At 34.1% G+C, this 21,548-nt stretch overlaps 1 protein-coding gene and 1 long non-coding RNA gene across 2 annotated transcripts in view; one reads left to right on the forward strand and one right to left on the reverse strand.

The window, feature by feature from the left end:
- Cyp301a1 (Probable cytochrome P450 301a1, mitochondrial) overlaps positions 1–21,548 on the forward strand; it is an 81,745-nt gene that overhangs the window by 10,776 nt on the left and 49,421 nt on the right. The gene's annotated exons all lie outside the window — the stretch shown is intronic.
- Positions 2,913–21,548, reverse strand: part of LOC138697690 (uncharacterized) — a 420,021-nt gene continuing 401,385 nt past the window's right edge. Inside the window, exon 5 of the long non-coding RNA XR_011331598.1 lies at positions 2,913–2,963. This is a non-coding gene — a long non-coding RNA (uncharacterized lncRNA). The remainder of the gene's footprint in view (positions 2,964–21,548) is intronic.

Raw genomic sequence — 21,548 nt, forward strand, 5'->3', positions numbered from 1 at the left:
AAGGTATAGGTAACTTACGTTTAGTCTATGGATTTTGAAGTGCTTGCCTCATTGCTGAATGCTCTATTTATGCTGTTACAGTTCACAACTAAGCAGTGACGTATGTTTTCTGTTGTCATTCTTCGCCTGTTGTCTCTCAGCATAGGTTTGTAGCGCGAAAAACTTCGTTCTACGTCACAAGAAGTAAGAGGGGCTTGCATAAAAGCTGTGAGCTGTTCTATAGAAAATTTTGTTGGTTTTTGGGGTGTTTTTCTTTCGAGAATATCTTGAATTTCTTTAAGTTGTTAATAGCCAGGGTTTTTGGAAAGAATATTTGCTGTTTTCTCGTTCACTTTATCTCCTACATTTCCTGGAACTGATGTTAAACTGGATATTGTTCTATCGAAATCTGCTGAAGACTGCAGTAAAGGAATACCAATTGCTAACTTGAGAGGCTCCCTATGACTGCGTCATCGTTAGGTTCAAAATTCATGAACATAAATTAGTCGTGTTTACGAGGTTACACACTTTTAAAAATGAGGGAAAGACAAACAATACTACACTATGCAACGAGCCTATAATGATAGTAATTAAGAAGCGAGTATGGATGTTTATGAAACGAGCGCAAGCGAGTTTCATAATTTTCATACGAGCTTCTTAATTACCGTTATAGACGAGTTTCATACGACTTTTTATGCTCGACCATATTTCTAACTTAAAATGATTCATTTTATTTGTATCTAACTGACCTTGAGCAATACCTCGTAAATTGTGAGATGTGCGCAGACGCGAAAGTATTGATTTTTTCCGAGGAACAGATGTCTACATTGACCTTGATAGCCTATAAGAACCTAAAGAGTAAACTAAATATTAACTTTGATATAACATTGAAATTAAATTAGACATTGAAAAACGAGATGACAAATTGAATTTATTTGAATATTATTTACAATTAACGCTAATTATTATAGTAACAGAACATAACCTTCTGCGACAGTATTGGATTTCCAGTCTCCGTGACTTTTCGCTAATTCTCTTTCGATTGCATATCCGAGAATATCGATACTTGCGGTTTTATAACTGTACAAAGCTGACTTGTCATTGGCTGAACACCTGTACTTTAATGAGTAGGTGTACTTTAATGACATGCATTAAAGGACTGCTACCAGGTGTATAATTACTACATTTCGGCATGGTCGAGCATAAACATACATAATATGCAGTTTCCCAGCATAAATGTTAAAATATGATGCTTTTATAAATAAAGGCAAAATATGCACTTTATGCACAATAATAGTAATATACGTTACAAGAGCGGTATGTTGACGTTTTCATGGTCGAGGAAAAAATTGAAAAAGCGAAACGTAGTTGAGCTTTTTTAATTTCCGAGAACATGAAAACAAACATACCGCTCGTGTATCGTACATTATTTTGTGCGAAGATCGTTTATTACACACCTGAAAGACGAATTTCTAATTAGTTGCAATGAAATCTCCATGTTGGTTTCTGTTTAATGACGACAACTTCGGAAAACCAAAATATCTTTCTTCAACATTGTTGCTATAAAATGTTTTCTGTGTTTACTATACTCCAGCAGGCCGTGATATACGTCTGTCTTTTTTTTCCCCCAGTCTATAAATGCGAGCTTAAAACAAACGGTAATGTTATGTAATGATTTATTTTTCATTTTAATATTTTAACAATATTATTTATATAACATATTGCAGTAATAACATCGGCATCTGGAATCTTGTTGATTTTTTCACGGCTTCCTTAATTTTACTTGTATCAGGAATGCAATAAGTTTCGTGGAGTAGTAGACTTTACTTAATTTTTGCAAATATTTAAAAACAATAATTAACATTAAAATTTAGGTGAAATTGCAGTGGTAAGTTTCCAATTTATAATTATTACTATGTTAAACGTCTCTAAAAATAATATGTTAAAAGCCTAAAGCAGTAAAATGAATGTGGCGCTTAAGCGGTAAGAAGAGGGAAATTGTTATGTGTGTTAGGTTGGGAATACTGAATGTGGTATTTCACACTTACCGCGTATTGGTTCTGTGCGGAAAACAAGCAAATACGCACGATCTCGCACAAAAGTAATATCATTGTATTCAGAAGTTTGTGATTCATGTAGATAATCTTTCAGCATATTGACACAACGATAGACAACAAATATGCAAATGCGTGAACTTTTTCCCTAGTCATCACTCAATTTAACTCACCGCTCCTTTTTTATAACTACAGAAATCAAGTTCACTGAGAACATTCGAATTACTATCATGAAAACTAGAGAAATTATTCAGGGAAACTGTGTGGGAAACAGAGGCTGCATTGAGAGACAGAAAAACACAAACAATCCGAGATCTCATGGTCGCCGGATCGATCTCAAACGTTCAGAATACGAGGCGAACTCAGGAGCCGTATACTCGACTTTCTACAATCTCTGTAAATGGAAGAGGATTGTTGCATCACATATTTTGGAATGAATCGCCCGTGAACTGTTTGGCCTGATGTAGGTATGTCACGTTATGTATTGGGTTCACGAAAACAGGTTTGAGCGATTTCTCCTTCAATGTAAAGGTATGTCTGAGTTTCTTACATAGACGTGGCGATTGGTTCGCGATATAGCTTAAAAGCTTCATTGTTTATGTGGCAACGTGTGATCATGCAACAACTCGACTACTATTTTGATTAAGTTTGAAGCTATTTTCTTCACTAGCCCCAAATTTTCAAAAAGGTTTATTCCCCAGGAAAACATGTTTCTTTAAGAAGTCTTACAAACTTCCTTACTACCACTGTTACTGTGCAGTATAATTTTTTTTTCCTGTTTAGTCAGAGGATTTACATAAATTGCATTATATAGGTAAAGAAATGGAAGATTTTAACAAATCCAGAAATAAATGTTTTGTAAAACAAATGAATATAGACTCACTTTTGTTCAGCGGCGATCAAGTAGTGATGCGGAAGATCAACGATGACCTACAAAAATCAATAAATACAGAGAATCAAATTTCTGAAATATCAAAACAGAATACGAACATTATATTAAGATGAAAAGCAACAATAAATGACAGGCTTATTCTAGAGCGGTTTTCTAATTTTAAGCACCTGTATTCAGATGTAGTATTTAATATTTAATTTGGACAATAATACTAGAGATTAATATTAGAGATAGAATACACAAATTTCAACATGTAAGACAAATAAAAACATTTACAAATAAAATAGTTAGAAAAGTACCAAATGCCAAAATAATTACCAATAAGAATATAAGAAAGAAATACACACTATCAAATAGGCTTACATAGCACAGGAAAATGGATACATCCCTAAACATCATAAGGAAGACTGAACGCAAACAAGAAACGTATCTGATACCGGATTATACATTTCGTTCCCTCACTTCATGTGATGTGGAAACAACTTTTTCTATACACAGGAGAAACAAGTTGAATCCTAAAAGTGGAAAAGATTATTGGGTCACAAAATGTCATACAGTCATTAAATAAAATTAATTGTCTGTATCAAATTAGTTTTAATTAAATTAGCAATAATTAATAAGGCAATAACTAAGAATTGAAGTAACTGCGTTTTTCTTATGACAAATAATTTGAATATTTCTCATTAAGAAAGTTAGAGACCACCTCTGTGGTGTAGGTCTCTTACGCAGAGAGCCCGGGTTCGATTCCCGGTCGGGTTGAATTTCCTGGTTTAAGGTACGTTTTCCTCGGTGCGACTATTGCGATGATCGTGCAAAGAAATAGTGCTCGACGATTATCGTTGCACGATCATCGCAATAGTCGCACCGAGGAAAACGTACCTTTAGGTTTTTCAGAGTTTTCCCTCAACCGTAAGGCAAATGCCAGGAATTTCGGGCCACAACATCCCTCAATATCACCGGCCTCATTCATCACCGAAATCATATTTATAACTAGACTTCGTTGAATTGCCACACGCAGCATGCAATCAGGTTGCCGATGTACGGTAGTATAGAGGAGGTGAGCGACCTCCCGGTCTCGTAGTATAAGCAGTTCATGTTAAGAGTTGTACCGGTCCAAATAGATAGAGCAGCTACAGCTAATGTATACCTATGTAAGCACTTGTTTTTGCATTACTGTGGTTGGAATAGTCAATGCTTAACATTTGTTCAGTGCAGACAAGAATTCAATCAAACATACTGCAATGAGAGTGTTGCTGTTCCAAATAATTGCCCCTGGAATACCCTTACCACCGCAGCCAGTCTTGACACGTTGGGGAACGTGGTTGGATGCTGTTCATTATTATGCAGAACATTACGGCAAAATAATGGAGGTAACTGATGCATTGGATAGCACGGACAGTTCCGCTGTTGCAGCAGTAAATTCATTGCCTTCTGAACAGCTATTGGAAGATATTCTCTTCATTGATTCTAATTTTAAAATCGTGTCCAAAAGTATCATCCTGTTAGAATCGTCTAAATTACAACTCTCAGAAACCCTTAATATAGTGAATAAAGTATCACAAACCGTTATCCAAAATAACAATTCACTAATTTCAGAAAAAAATGAAATGTAAGTTGAGAAACATTATTGCTAAAAATTCTGCCTACTCACAACTTTGTACTATAAATGATGTACTATCAGGTCACGACAAGACATCTGAAGTTGATGTACTAAAAAGTAGTGATTTTCCGTTCTTCAAATATGTACGTATTACATCGTGTGATGTTGAACGTACATTTTCCCAAAATAAAAACTGTTTAAGTGACCATCGGAGGAGATTACTTTGCAGTCGCTCAAAATGTACGTAACTCTTCACTGCAATGCACATATTCAAGGATGATGTGAGTATCTTACATTAAATTTTAAGAGTTAATATATCTAACTATAAAATAATTGTGTATTTACATGTTTAGACATTCCTACTTCAATGATCATTCATTATATTTCTTGAATGCGGGGTACAGTTTTTATTGTAACCACAGTATACTGCTCAGTGTTTACATTAGAGGCATAATCTATCCTTTGCACGCCCCCTTCTCATACAGTCAATACCGCGTGCACAGTAAACCTTGCGATTATCGTGGCAATTCCACGAAGTCTATTTATAACAAATCAGTAATACATATACAGTCGCCATCTAGTTCACAACAATAGAACCAGTCTCAACAATAGTACACAGGCCTTCGGATTTCAACCAAAACATTAACTCGCGATATGACCAGAGATGTTAAAGCGAGTATAAACAACAGCGAGTGAAAAAATAAGATGGTTAGTGCTTTGTTTTTCGTGGGATTCTGTACTATGGTACGTTTGCCAGCTCTTGATAGTTTAGTGCAAATTATAAATTTATATTTCGGAATTTCTAAATGTATATTTGCATGCATAGGGTTCTTAGTGTATATAATTCTCAACACTAATAATAAAAATGTTAATAGCAATATGAAAAAAAGAATAAGGAGAACTTCCTTGCTGCGTCTTGTTATCGTCACGGTTTTGAACTCATGTTTACTGTAGAGCACATTGTTTGTCATCATTGCATTGTCCTGTCTTATTTATAGAAGCTCGATGTCGTGCCGACTAGACATCACGGTAGTACCGCCGTCTGTCCGCCTAGTCCAGGCGTGCCCATTTAGTTGTGATGCAAACGTGAGTTTCGAGCATTGAGTACTGTAAGACGTAATGTTTCCTCCCTCAATCCCTTCCACTACCCCCTGTAAAACAGAGGAAGTACGGTATCGTGACGTTATACATTCGCAACGTCTTTATCGAAATCGTATTATTCCATATCGATTGTGAAGAAAAGAAACTTCCATTCGCAACGGGAGTAGAAATTTTAGTTTTAAATACCTCGTTTGCTGCAAAGTTTTGCGTAGCTTTTCAAAACCAATATAAAACGTTATTATACCAATATAAAACGTATACACATTTTAGTAAAGTAGCCACGTTCAATTAGTAGGCTGGCGGTGTCAAAAAGAACGGAAGCTCTGTAGTTTCAATAATTGTAATTATGTCGCGCTGTCCATTGTCGTCGTCAAGTCTTTTGAAGGCCGCTCCAATATTCCACGCGGAGTGTATAAACCAGAGCTGCAAATTTTAGCAGTGTGTCTTGTTCTAGTTCACAGTGAAAATTAATTATATTACAGTTCTTTAAATAATTAATTTAAAATAAATAATCTAAATAACATAAATAATCTTCAAATTAACTCATGCTTTGAGCAATTAAGCCTAGCCCATATTCATGTTATATTAATATATAGCAGCAACAAACAAGACGTGACAACGTCGCAGTTTCATTTTATTATCGGTGCATGCAATAAAGACCTACAAATCTTAAAAGGAATGCCGCTGCCTAATAATTAAACGAGGCAACTTTATATACAGTCACGAAGCTCATTACGTAGTAAATATGCATCCATAGATAGTTCTGATTTAAAGGTTGTACCTGCGTTATTATTATTAGGGCCTATTATTATTATTATTATTATATTAACTTCTTTTTTTAACATTTCTAATGTTATATAGTTAATTGGTGTGGAGTATGTATTATTGTTATTGTTATTATTATCATTATTATTATTATTATTATTATTATTATATTAACTTCTTTATAATATTTCTAATGTTATATAGTTAATTGGTGTGGAGTATGCATTATTGTTACTGTTATTATTATCATTATTATTAATTTCTTTATAATATTTCTAATGTTATATAGTTAATTGGTGTGGAGTATGTATTATTGTTATTGTTATTGTTATTATTATCATTATTATTATTATTATTATTATTATTATTATTATTATTATTATATTAACTTCTTTATAATATTTCTAATATTATATAGTTAATTGGTATGGAGTATGTATTATTGTTATTGTTATTATTCTCATTATCATTATTATTATTATTATTATTATTATTATTATAACTTCTTTATAATATTTCTAATGTTATATAGTTAACTGGTGTCGAATATGTATTATTATTATTATTATTATTATTATTATTATTATTATTGCTTGTCCCATAGAATCTATGTATGCGCCAACGTGTAAGTGTACGAACATTGTGAAATCAAAATACAGAATAGGTATATTGGAAAAGCACTTTTTGGAATCATTATATGTGTGGATCAGTCAGACTTATTTAGTATTTAGTATTTATTTATTTAACCTGGTAGAGTTAAGGCCGTCAGGCCTTCTCTGCCCCTCTACCAGGAGATTCCAATTATAATATGAAGAATAAATTTACAATTAGTATTAGATTTACTTAACGTCACATTTTCAAGTTGTTTTTGCTCGAGTCGATGAAGAAGATTAGGGGACAGTAATGGTTAAAATTAATTTACAAACATATACAGTATACTAAGTTCTTTACAGTGAATTTTTTATCGAATTGATATAGAAACGAAGTAATTAAAATTAGTTAATAACAATTGATTAGTATATAAAATGCTATACAGAGTGGGCAATAAGTATGAAATATTGCTAATAACTTCTTAAATTTTAGTTTTACAAAAAAAAAAAAATGTTTTATACAGAAGCTGTTGGAGATAAACCATACAATATGGTACCAGTGTTCATAAAAACTTATTCAGGTATACAGAGTGTGAACGTAAACTTAATTTTTTTAATCGCACCCTGTATTAAAATCGACATATTCCGAAAGTCCATTAAATTGTACGTATGAATATCTAGAAATTTTACTCATTCACTCTTTTCATGTGTTTCAACTATTTTTATTAAGGGGAGCAGGTACTGCCTATCTCGACAATGTTAAAATCACAGAATTCAGGTACGCGTAGCTCTGAAACCATTGAACATAGAGATTTGAAATTTTTACATGTTATATTTATAACCTTTATCTATGTATGAGAATAATTTCATTAAGTACATTCAATTCCTATAATTGATAAAAATTGTTTTATTGTGACCTAATTTTCTTTTAAATTTTAATCACATGTTATTTTTTTGAGACCACAATTTTAAAGATACAATAATACATTTTGTTTAAAAAAATACAGGACTTTAAGATTGATAAGTGTTGTAAAAATTGTTTTTCTATCTCAAGTAGTTTCTGAGCTATGCGTACCTGAATTCTGTGATTTTAACATTGTCGAGATAGACAGTACCTGCTCCCCTTAAACTCGTAGCGTGAACTTCAAACTTGAGACAAATGAATATGTAAAATCATGTTAAATAGGACATGGAACTAAACAAAACACTATTACCAACCAAATTTTATCAAAGATGCTCAAAATGAAAACCGTTCGCTGCCAAACAATGTTCCAGTTCATCACGGAAACAGTCTACTGTAAATATAAGATGGACAGATAAGTCATGTAACTGTGAGAAAGACAATGGACTGTTTGTGATAGACTGGGACATTGTTTGGCTGTGAATGGTTCTCATTTTGAGCATCTATCGTAAAGTTTGGTTAGTGATAGTGTTTTGTTTAGTTCTATGTCCTGCTCAACATGATTTTACATATTTGTCTCAAGTTTGAAGTCCACGAAACAAGTTTAATAAATAGGTGAAAGACATGAAACGGGTGAATGGGTTTAATTTCTACATATTCATATGTAAAAGTTAATGGAGATTCGGAATATGTAAATTTTAATATAGAGTGCCATTTAAAAAGTAAAGTTTACTGTCACACCCTGTATACCTGAATAACTAACGTTTTTGGAACACTGGTATCATATTGTATGGTTTATCTCCAACAGCTTTTGTATAAAACTTTTTTTTTTGTAAAACTAAAATTTAAGAAGTTATTAACAATTTTCCATAGTTATTGTTCATCCTGTATAAGAAGCAATATAAATTGAAGAGAGTAGCATGTATTATATTCATTTTCAAACAAATGTTGATTGTGTTATATTTAAAAAAGTAACTGTAGGGAAATATTACTTACTTACAAATGGCTTTTAAGGAACCTGCAGGTTCATTGCTGCCTTCACATAAGCCCGCCATCGGTCCCTATCATGTGCAAGATTAATCCAGTCTCTATCATCATATCCCACCTCCCTCAAATTCATTTTAATATTATCCTCCCATCTACGTCTCGGCCTCGCCAAAGGCCTTTTTCCCTCCGGCCTCCCAATTAAGACTCTTTATGTATTTCTGGATACGCCCATACGTGCTACATGCCTTGCCCATCTCAACGTCTGGACTTAATGTTAGGCCTACTAATTATCTCAGGTGAAGAATACAATGCATGCAGTTCTGCGTTGTGTAACTTTCTCCATTCTCCTGTAACTTCATCCCTTTTAGCCCCAAATATTTTTTAAGAACCTTATTCTCAAACACCCTTAATCTCTATTCCTCTCTCAAAGTAAGAGTCCAAGTTTCACAATAGATAGGGAATTATTGCCTGGAATAATTTTGTGTAAATATATATTTTAAAGTTGATAATTCGATAATAATCAGCCATTGGTAACAGTTAAATGACGTAATTCTCACTGCCACACTTCGTGATTTATATGAGCTGCCTCTCCATCCCCACTCCTCAAACGTAAACTCAAGCGTTGCGGGCTGCATTCAAAGTGATTCGGCGCTACCTACTGCTATGGACACGCTTGCTAGTACTTGTGGAAATGTGTCAGTGTAATCCTTGCTAAGGTATGAGACGATAACAATGCTTATAAATTGTCCGTGTTAGGCAATGTTACGCGCTTTTCCTTGATAATAATGATCGGTATCGTGCATGAAATGCATGGAGGTGTGGCATAATGAAATCTTAAATAGCAAGTATTGCGAACTCAAGTAATTTGCATTTGACTATTGTTGAAAATTATCATAATTATAAGACAATTTGTAGTTGGCAAGAGAGATCGGGGCACTGCGTCAATAACAATAACTAGGTGCACACGTGCTCTCCACCATCGCGGGTTTTTACTATGGACTGAATCTCTAGATACTCCACTCCTCTCTTACCAAATATCATTACGTGCGATTGCAAAATAACTTATTTAAATTCTCATCGGACAATGCATTTTAAACTGTTCACTGTGCCAGGTGCGAAGATACACGTAGGCAGGAGCTCTGAGAGAAAATTATGACTCACTTTTTCCGTTTTACATTTGAATTGGTGAGTCGTGAAAGGAACTAAATACACTTTGTATAGTTTTCGGTAAACTGAAAAAATGTGTCGGAAGGTTACATTTTTAATGTTTACGTTTATTTTTCACACTGGTAAAGAATGGGTCATTGATGTTAGAAATTGAATATCTATATATATAATTTGAAATGATAATGGAAATTACGGGAAAACGGCTGGACGGATTTTAATAAATGACACCTCATTTTGAAGCTTAGAACTCAAAGTTTTTCGGAATAATAGTAGTTTTCAGTGAAATGTCAATTTTTAAACATAATTTTCCCATTTTCCAAAATCCATCTGTCGTCAGTTTTGAGAACTAGCTAATAGCATTCACGGCCGACTTGATATTCGCTTTTTTGTAAAGGAGAAGCGAAGCGAGCATCAAGTCGGCCGCGTTGCATTTCAGAATAAAACAAAACACATACTACAGTAAGCAATATTACACGAAGGCCATGATCTGCAAGAATGCTGACATATTTAGAGCTCAAATTAAATTGGTTATTAAAAATTTAACTTACTAAAAATAATTTACAGGTTCGATTCTGTGGTGTGTCATTTTCTGGGTACAGCTGTGTATTGAATATTAAAAACTACAAAACTTGAGGTGGTTTGATGACAGTATTACCATTAGAAATGAAATATTATTGTAGTTAATGCCATGATGTGACTATTGTTCATTAATTATACATATTAATGCTATATTGATGATACGAAAGTGAAACGTTTTGGGGTTATATAAGTAGATGTAGAGAACAACTTAAATTAGATTTCGATTTCTATATTTACTGAGTGGCGGCTATATAGTATATATAGTATATGTTACTGAAAGCTATAAAACTTACGTAAGATAATATTATTAAAAATCAAATATTTTTATAATTATTAATCAAGTGGGGTTGGATCTTTTTCATATATTTAATGGCGGTGTGGTGTAGATATTTATATGCGTGGTTCTGTACAGTATTGGCTCGAGAGAGAGTATCTTTCATTGTTATGGAAGCAAATAACTTTCCGAATGTATGGTATTCTTCATTGAAAATAAATCTGAAAAATGTTTATTTGAACGTCTAATGAACTTAGTTTGCAGCATTTGCTGCACAAGCCACTAGTAAATTATTTATTTTTTATTTTAATGTAGTTAGATAAATAAATGAATGCATTGTAGTTAGTTCCTTTCAATTCTACATGAAGGTAAAGCTGGCGCCAGCGTTTTTGGCGTGTGTCCTAGATATATAGTACCCAGTTTGTGAGCATGTTGCTAGTGCAGCTGAGAATGGTACCACTTCCTATACACGTCACATCAGTCATTTGCCAAACACAGTTGTCAGACTGGCTGGGGCAAATATAAAACACTCGTACTTAACGTTTCCATTACTTATTTCACACGCCAAAAACGGTGACAATAATTGGACACTTAAGATTATTTCATTATTATTGCAAACAAATTTAAATTGCAACTTCTAAAATAATAATTCCACATAATGCTAAACAGATTAGACATCATTATCGTCATTACAGAAATAAATGGATGTATTGTACTTAGTTCCTTTCAATTCTACTTAAGTATCAGACAATAAATTAGCACTTCAGATTACTTCATTGTTATTTTAGTAAGCATAAAATTAAATTTCAATCTCTGATATAATAATTTGAATCAGAGTGCAGATAACGAAGTTTTAACGGGGAAAGAAGCTATGTCATAATAAATTTCCTTACTTATATCTCATGGAACTGCAAGAGACATTTTGTTGTAACCTCTGCCGCCTTTTGGACTGCAGTATGAAAAAAGTGAAAACCATTTTCTGTGGTATACAGAGAAGGATTTTATATAAAATGTGAATATATTTAACTAGTTTTAGTTTATCCCTATAGAAATAGACATTTAACCTAAAATCATAGGTATAGTCATAATATCTGAATCACTTCTATACTACGCATGTTAGAAATTCGTAAATCTCAATACAATTTATATGCAAAACAGATATACAGAACTTATTTATAATTAAATTTTATAAATGTAGGCTATGTCTAATTTTTTTTGTACCTTAAAATTAGTTTCTTCCTGTTTTGACCTCTACAAAGTTACCTATTGGTTCTTCTTCGAAGTCCAGTTTTATAGGCATGGACTGCTCGAAGGATAGAAGTGATAAATCTTTCAATCTATCATGGCCCACGGTGCTTCTAAGATAGCTTTTCATTTATGTTGAGTTCGGAAAATGAACGCTCCGCACTAAAAGTTATAACAGGAATGGTCAGAAAGAACAATATCGAAGCTGTACAAACTCCGGAAAACTGGATGAAAGGGAGTGATTTTTCAACAGTAATCTCACTAGAGGTTTTGATTTATCTACAGAAAATCAAAACTCGAGTGGGATTTAATTGACTATTACACGATTAGAAGAAAGTATATAAAGATTAGAAGTAACAAAGTACTCCAATACAATAAAATATGAATTGACTTACGAAAATACAAAACTGTCTTCAAATGTATTATTGTACCATCTCAACATTACAAATATTACACTAGATGGCAATAGTGTGTTATGATTAGCTGTTTTCTTGTTATCAGTTGTGTCAACTATGGAATCTTCATTGATCTCTGGACGGTTACTAGTCAAGAAGGCTTTGTTGATTCAGTTTCATTTTATTAAAACAGTTGCATTCCACTTCAATTATCCAGATCCCAGTAATCAACGTCACTTGACAGATGATTTTCAATAAATTTTAATATTAAACAATCTCTGATATGTGACTATCCATAATATCATATAACAGAAGCTATAACATAACCTAAATAATGTAAACAAGTGTTAGAAAAGTTTTAATTAGGGATTTGAAATAAACACGAAAAGTTTTAATTAAGGACGATGAAATAAAAAAATAAACATGAATAATTTTAAAAGGAACAATTACTGAAAGTACAATTTTTAAATTGGAATGTTTTAGTGGTTGGTGGTTCAGTTGATGTTATATTGGACGTGTTCGTAAAAGAAATGGAACTCGTTGATATACATGGTTTATACCTCAACTTATTCAGGATTTCCAAATGGTGCTCTTCATTTATTTGTAAATAAGGTTTCAGGGAAGATACATAGCTATGCCCAGTGATCTCTATTAATTCTTGTTCTTGAATGCCAATGCGAGTCATATTTGAAACTGCTGTGCATCGACTGGAGTGGTTTGTAAATTTCTATTTTTTTTTTTTTGACGTCCAGACCAGTGCAGTTTGAAATGTTGGCAAACAAAGAAACAAATGCTAGGGTAGTGATAAAAAAAAACAAATGCTAGGGAAGGGATAAAATTAAACAAATGCTAGGGACGCGATAAAATTGTGCGATAAGCAGCCATGATTGGTTGAAAGACGTCCTTTCGTACCGTTTTATTGGTCAAAGTAGTATGACGTAGTAAAAGTGTAATAGTGACTATAAAAAGAGGGGATAGTTCATTTTTTGTCGTTACTTCTGAGAAGTACCGAACGCAAACTACAAAAGTTTTCTAGAAAATACTGAAGAAGTGTTTTCGCTGTAGTTATCTGTATATTTTTTAGTCTTAGTAGATGAATGTCACTTGAATTTTTTTAATATAAGTTATTATTTCAAGACAGAAATCCTAGAGTTAGTTTATTACTTATCAATGCATTGCATGCACAGAAATAAATGTTATAAACGCTATTACAACAAACAAAATGAACAGGTAGCCTACTGGGCCTAATAATAATAATAATAATAATAATAATAATAATAATAATAATAATAATAATAACAATAACAATAACAACAACAACTACAACTACGAGTGGGTCCCTGGAAATTTTCCAGTTGAGCCACCTGTAGTTACAACCTTTTTCACTCCCAAATTAACTGTCACATTCTCACTCCTGTCTTATTCTTCACACATGAGCTCACTCTCTCTTATTTCCTGACTCACACTCTCATTGAATCACACGTTCATTTTCTCACACACTCACTCTGATATTTTCTTAGGTAATCTTATATTTACTATCCCACTCCATTCACTCACCTTCACACTTTCTCACTTATGTATTTACACACAAATTCGCTCTCACACATTAGTCACTCGTTGAAGGTTGACCTTGGGGTAAGAAAATGATGAAATTTGCATGATGTCCGACGGTTAACAGTTAAGATTAATAGAGGCAACATTCTTAATTAAAATTTCACGCAAACTGAACTGAGACAGCTCTTAAGAAACAAAAGTAGCTTATGAAACTTGGGCTTGAATAAACATTAGTCTTAGTCAGCTCCTTGCACCTTGTAACTTCAATCATCTTATAGTTCACGACACTGATGACCTTAGACAAAAAAGAACATTATCCGTTACTTCAGCTTTACATTTGTGTGTTAGGGTCTCGCAATTTTGAAGCTTGTGCAATATTTCTTTATAATGTATGTTAAAAATGTCATGTTACAACGTACCAAAATGTATATATGTTCTGAAAGCATGAGAATAAATCAGAGTTGACAACGCGGTCTGAGCAGTAACGCGAGATGTGTATTTGTTATTATGCAGGTCACAACCTCGGAAGGTTTTATTCTTTTCAGATATAGGGGAGTAGTGAGTACAGTGAGACACAAAATATTAAGACATATGTATGCAAGTAATAATTCAAGTATTTTTAAAAACAAGTGCAATAGAAATAGACATTAAAACATGGAGTATAATAATACATAAACAAAAATGTTAATAGATAAAGGACATAATATACAATACGTGTTTATAAAAAAAATGCATGTCTCACTGTTCCCATTCAGGAGAGTACAGTGAGACACCACAGTGTCTATTAACGGACATTGAAATGATTTACATTTATTTCAAAAGGAAACAAAAACTTGCTGTCTCTTTATCCTGACATGTTCTGTAGGCTTATTTAGAATAATTTTGATGTCTGACTTCGAAACCATTGAAACATCTGGAGCATTTGGGAAAGTGAATTTTCCATGATATTTCAAACTTTTGCGCAAAATGAAATGAATTTTTGATGACAACAAAGCTTATAAGAATTTAATGTAATTCTTTATTATTTTTTGATATTTTCTTAAATTTTGTGAACTTTTTTATGAAACCATTAAAATGTAATGTACCCATTAATTTAAGCTATAGTTCCGAAATTGGTTACTAGTATGTTCATTTCTAATGTTAGTTACTGGTAAATGAAATATAATTACAGTTTGTGTTTGCAAATCATTGGTACATGGGAACAGTGAGACGTCTCAGTGTACCCTTCAATGGCATGTCTCACTGTTATCTTTACGCATAGTTAATTTAAAAATGACGCCATCACTTCAAAATTAAAACAAGAAAGACGAAACTTCGCCAAACATAATCTCAAATACCACAGTATTAGGTAACAAAGCATTCATATTTATATCCAATATAACCTTCATTAAACACAAGCCAAAATTTTACTTCTAGAGTGAAAAATAACGAATTATTTTTCCATCACTCACCTTTATAACTACAATCAAATCGAGTATGAAAATACTGTTACTTTACTGAAGCAACATACAACTCCACTGTTACCAACATCTCAACATCAAAATTTACCATCTAATAAAAAATGTCTCGCTGTTCTCCCTGTCTTACTGTACCCACTTCTTCCCTACCTACTGGAAGAAATTATTTAAAAATCTCCAAATCTCTAAATAAGCCTACGCAAACATTAGGTAGTTCGCTCTCAATATTACGGCTATCTTTGACTCTACATATGGTGTGTATATGTGTGCTAAACAATGGTAAAAATTGAAGAAGAAAAAAATAATATTCTACTTAACTGAGAAACATCACATTGCTCAATTAAAAGTGGGCATTGTGACATAACTATTATAATGATGAAAAAGCATAAAATGATAACCTAAACTTCCATTTTAACTGACGATGACGACGACGACGACGACGATGATGATGATGATGATGATGATGATGATGATGATGACGACGACGAAAACAACTAAAAGACAAGTAAGCGCGCATCCTTAAAAGGAGATTTGCTTCATCGAGCGTTTTGCTGATCACTACGCTAGATATTGGGTTATAGTGCACCTGTGTACACTGGCTATAGAAGACTAACTATATTCTTACATTAGCTGATCATGTTTATTAAATCAATAGGTCTTGCAAGAAAAAAATCTTCTCATTATTGTTACTTGGCAAATGACAACAAAGGTTATGGGGACATTTAAGAGCAATAAATTTTGACTGCTAGACCTATTGAGAACACTGAAATTCTTCGCCAGCGTGTTGAAGGAGGATGTCAGCAAATACAACAGACACCTGGAATGTGGGAGAGAGTAAGAAGCCTGTATTAGAACTCTGGGTGGCCATTTTGACCACTATCTGTAGAATTATGCTTGGACTTTGCAAACAAAGATGTAAAAAAAAAGTTCTAATAAGCTAACTAAGATGTTTGAACTAAAATAAAAAAGTATCAGCAATTAAAATAAACAAAACGAAATTGACTATATAATTATATTAACTCTTTGCTTGTTTTTACATTTTAGGTTCTAGGAGAGGTGGCGGTACACCAATATGCCTGGGTTAAATCTAAAATCTTTCCGCAGTGCATATATGAAGAGAAGGCATAGCCTATATCACTGTTGATAGTGATTCGTCCGTTGGACGGGGACGTTAAACCTAGAGGCCTCCTTGATGCTATTCGACAGAAATAGGCTACGTGTCGGTATCGGGTTTCCCCTTCTCCCTTATTATCTTCACCCATTTCCTACACTACACTTACACATACACCCTAATACAAGACATAACTCTCTACAAATATACATCACGCATAGCGTAGCCCGTCTAAATGGTGTGTAACTTGAAAATGAGTAACAGTCATGCCATTTATCAGTAATATGCGGAACCCGACTCACGCAAGTGAAGTGGGTAGGCATTGGATACACATACCTTTTAGGTCCTCTATCCATTTTCCAAATAACATTCTATCTATATAGACTTCTTAGATGTCTACTCATGAGAGCGAACTTAGATCTAATGATTACTGAACACTAATTGGGGATATAGACATTCTCCAACAATCTGTTCAAAATGTTGCCAGCAATTTCGATAGACGCCTGGAATAAATGAATGTCATAACCAAGGCTCGGAACTTGGGGACTTGTGTGTCGTGCGCATGAGTAAGGTTACAGGTACAACGTACACAAAACTCGCCCTGCAAGTGTTCAGAGACAGTCTTATGTGCTAAGAAAGTGGTCACATCGAATGCCAGGAAGACGGAGGAAGAAACCAATGGCATTCAGAGAATTACAGGTAAACGATCTGTTTGAGGAATGGGTATTATAGAAATTTGAAAATATATTTTTTAAATTTTAGGTACAGAATTTCGTGGAGGAATTCGGAGGAAATACATTACTTTCTTCGAATGGAGAGTTTATATTTTGTAAGTTGTACCACACACAAGCTAGAGGCTGGAAACGGGCATCCATAGAAAGACATTGCAGTCCCTTAAATTGGTAGAAAATTTGTCCATAGCCATGGATCAAGTCGAAGAGGGACCTGGCCTAGTAGTGACACACAAATTGAAAACTATTTTCGAGAAAAAATTAGGATGTAGTTATCTTTCTCAGATAAGAGATCAGCTAGGAACTGCTGAAAATCGAACAGAAAACAGTGACAGTGAAAACATTCATGTCACTTCATGTGACGTGGAAATACGTTTTTCTCGTTTCAAATCATGTTTAACTAATAGCCGAAGAAGTTATGGGTTCGAAAATCTTCGAATGTACGTAGTCATACACTGTAATGAAATGTACAGAGCAGAACAGTAAATTTGATATATTTCTCATGTTTATTCTTATTATACAGTATGCCCTATATGCAATAAAATTACGTGTTTCAACCTGTCGTAACACTATCAATATGTTGTTTCCGCCAGAAACCACTTTTATAGCAGACCTGGCAGTACCTCCGTGCTGGAAGCGGGAGTTTGTTGACATTTAAGTCCGGTCGCTTAGCCAATTCAAAGACACAAGTCTCCAAGTTCCGAGCTTTGGTCATAAAACTTGTACAGCTTAGCTCGGGACACTATTTCGATCACATCATTTAAACGAATTTGATTGGATTAAGTTGTAATATCACAAACACAAACGTAGTTTGAAATCAAAAGGATTCTGGGTACAGATTCATAAACTTTTTTGTTGAAGCATCCCTGAAGTGAAGCACATGTTAAGAAACGCACTGCATAGCATATACTTACTTACTTACTGGTTTTTAAGGAACCCGGAGGTTCATTGCCGCCCTCACATAAGCCCGCCATTGGTCCATATCCTGAGGAAGATTAATCCAGTCTCTATCATCATATCCCACCTCACTCAAATCCATTTTAATATTATCTTCCCATCTACGTCTCGGCCTCCCCAAAGATCTTTTCCCCTCTGGCCTCCCAACTAACACTCTATATGCATTTCTGGATTCGCCCATACGTGCTACATAACCTGCCCAACTCAAACGTCTGGATTTAATGTTCCTAATTATGTCAGGTGAAGAATACAATGTGTGCAATTCTGTGTTGTGTAACTTTCTCCATTCTCCTGTAACTTCATCCCTCTTAGCCCCAAACATTTTCCTAAGAACCTTATTCTCAAAAACCCTCAATCTCTGTTCCTCTCTCAAAGTGAGAGTCCAAGTTTCACAGCCATAAAGAACAACCGGTAATAAAACTGTTTTATAAATTCTAACTTTCAGATTTTTTGACAGCAGACTAGATGACAAAAGCTTCTCAACCGAATAATAACACGCATTTCCCATATTTATTCTATGTTTAATTTTCTCCCGGGTGTCATTTATATTTGTTACTGTTGCTCCAAGATATTTGAATTTTTCCACCTCTTCAAAGTATAAATCTCCAACTTTTATAGTTCCATTTTGTACAATATTCTGATCACAAGACATAATCATATACTTAGTCTTTTCGGGATTTACTTCCAACCCTATCTCTTTACTTGCTTCAAGTAGAATTTCCGCGTTTTCCCTAATCGTTTGAGGATTTTCTCCTAACATATTCACGTCATCCGCATAGACAAGAAGCTGATGTAACCCCTTCAATTCCAAACCCTCTGTGTTATCCTGTACTTTCCTAATGGTATATTCTAGAGCGAAATTAAAAAGTAAAGGTGATAGTGCATCTTCCTGCTTTAGCCCGTAGTGAATTGGAAAAGCATCAGATAGAAACTGGCCTATACTGACTCTGCTGTAAGTTTCACTAAGACACATTCTAATTAATCGAACTAGTTTCTTGGGAATACCAAATTCAATAAGAATATTATATAAAACTTCTCTCTTAACCGAGTCATACGCCTTTTTGAAATCTATGAATAATTGATGTACTGTACCCTTATACTCCCGTTTTTTTCTCCAATATCTGTCGAATACAAAAAATCTGATCAATAGTCGATCTATTACGCCTAAAACCACACTGATGATCCCCAATAATTTCATCTACATATGGAGTTAATCTTCTCAAAAGGATATTCGACAAAATTTTGTACGACGTCAACAAAAGTGATATTCCTCGAAAGTTACTACAGTTAGTCTTGTCCCCCTTCTTAAAAATAGGTACGATTATGGACTCCTTCCATTGTTCTGGTACAATTTCCTTTTCCAAAATTGCAAGTACAAGTTTATAAATTTCGCTAGATAATACGCTTCCACCCTCTTGTATTAATTCTGCTGGAATTTGATCAAAACCTGGAGACTTGTACTTTTTCAGATTTTCTATCGCAATTTCGACTTCAGAAAGTGTGGGTTCCGGTATAAATGGCTCAGCAGTTTACTGCATAGCATATATGAATTTTAAATAGGTATCTATTTTCGCCGATGGAAGTGGATCCAACACGTGTCTTCTAGTCAGAGAGAAGTGCGTTGACCGATTCTCTGGCCACGTGCGGGCAGTCTAGTTCGCCGCCGGCAGCGCGCCGTCTGCTACACGAGTTTTGGTGTTGTCTGAAGCTGAACTTCCTCCAGACGACGAGACCTCGCGGCGTGAAGCCAAGCGGAAGTCCTCTGTCAAGATTTCGCAAGGACCAGTGGTACAAATCTCTAATTTACAACTGATGCTATCTTTTAATTAGGGTTGTGAAGCTGAGGTAGACTACCACAAAATACAAAATGGCAATATACAGAGACATCATTTTATTTTTACTTCAATTTTTATTGTACCTGAGTTTTTGAATGTACTTCACTCACACCCCTTAACTAATGAAGTTCAACTGTCCTCCACACAGAATCAAGGTCGTATATAGTAAACAGCACTGAGTTAGTGAGTATAGTACGTTCCAGAAATATGTTCGCGTTTTCCAGTGACAAAAGAGCTTTCAATATTGAATCATATTTTCGCACAAGTACTCTCCGTTTGCCTACGTCGCATCCCGATTTCCCCCACCTGCTTCTGCTCACCTCTCTGTAAAGCTGGGTTATCTTAGCTCTTTTCTGAAAAAAATTTATTTCTGTTAGGAATTTAGGACGTTTAGGACTACGTAATATTATACAACTGTTTAAAATAACTTAAATAAAAGGGCCTCGTTAAGTAATTAACTGTCACGTGATTTCCCCCCTTTCTACGATCCTGCGGCATAACCACTTGGACGGCCAGTAGATATCATGTCTGAGTAATTTTATCTGTGCGGGTCGGACAGAAGTGAAGATTGAATTTACAGTACGCAAGATACTCTTTTATAGGGTAGGTACAGAATTATTGCAATATGAGTTACTAGTACGAAAGACGAAACTGATAATTGGAATTAGATGCAATAGTCTATAGTGCGATAATATGCACAAAAGAACTGAAGTCTGTATCGAAATGAACGGCCACCATTTTCAAAAATGTGTTTAAATATCCATATTATGATTATTTTCCAATTTAACTTCTTTCTCTATATTGTACGCTAATGTGCTGTAGACAGTATAATATACACTGCATAATGAATACGTTCGCATGGACAGCTCAGTTCGTGAATAAAAACAGTTATTCTTAATGCAGTACTGTATTTTGATGAAACAAAAACCTAATAAAAATTATCGAACTCAAAATCGCGATATTTCCTTATTTACGTAAATGGATGAACTACTTTTCTTCCCTCCTATACCTAGTAGAGTGATTTGTTTGTGTTTTACGCCAGTATCATCGAACTACAGTCGTGGAAGGGGGTAGCAAACTGTGTTTCCGGTTCTCCAAAGGTATAGCCATAATAATATTGAAAATGTTAGTAAAAATAAAATAATGTCCCTGTAGAAGCCGATGGTGTTCCTGTTAACTTTCGTAGAATACAATGCAACCTTAGATACACAAAAGTTATGCTAGTTGCCTAAACAACAAGCGATATTTTATATCAATGCTATTAAAATTACGATATAATAAGCAGATTCTATCCTCTGATTGAGTTTCTGGTGACGCATATCTATTATCAGGCAGTATATCTCACTTGACGATATGTATCAGTGGAAGAACAAT

This window comes from Periplaneta americana, chromosome 4 (assembly GCF_040183065.1).
Source record: "Periplaneta americana isolate PAMFEO1 chromosome 4, P.americana_PAMFEO1_priV1, whole genome shotgun sequence".
Taxonomy (NCBI): Eukaryota; Metazoa; Arthropoda; class Insecta; order Blattodea; family Blattidae; genus Periplaneta; species Periplaneta americana.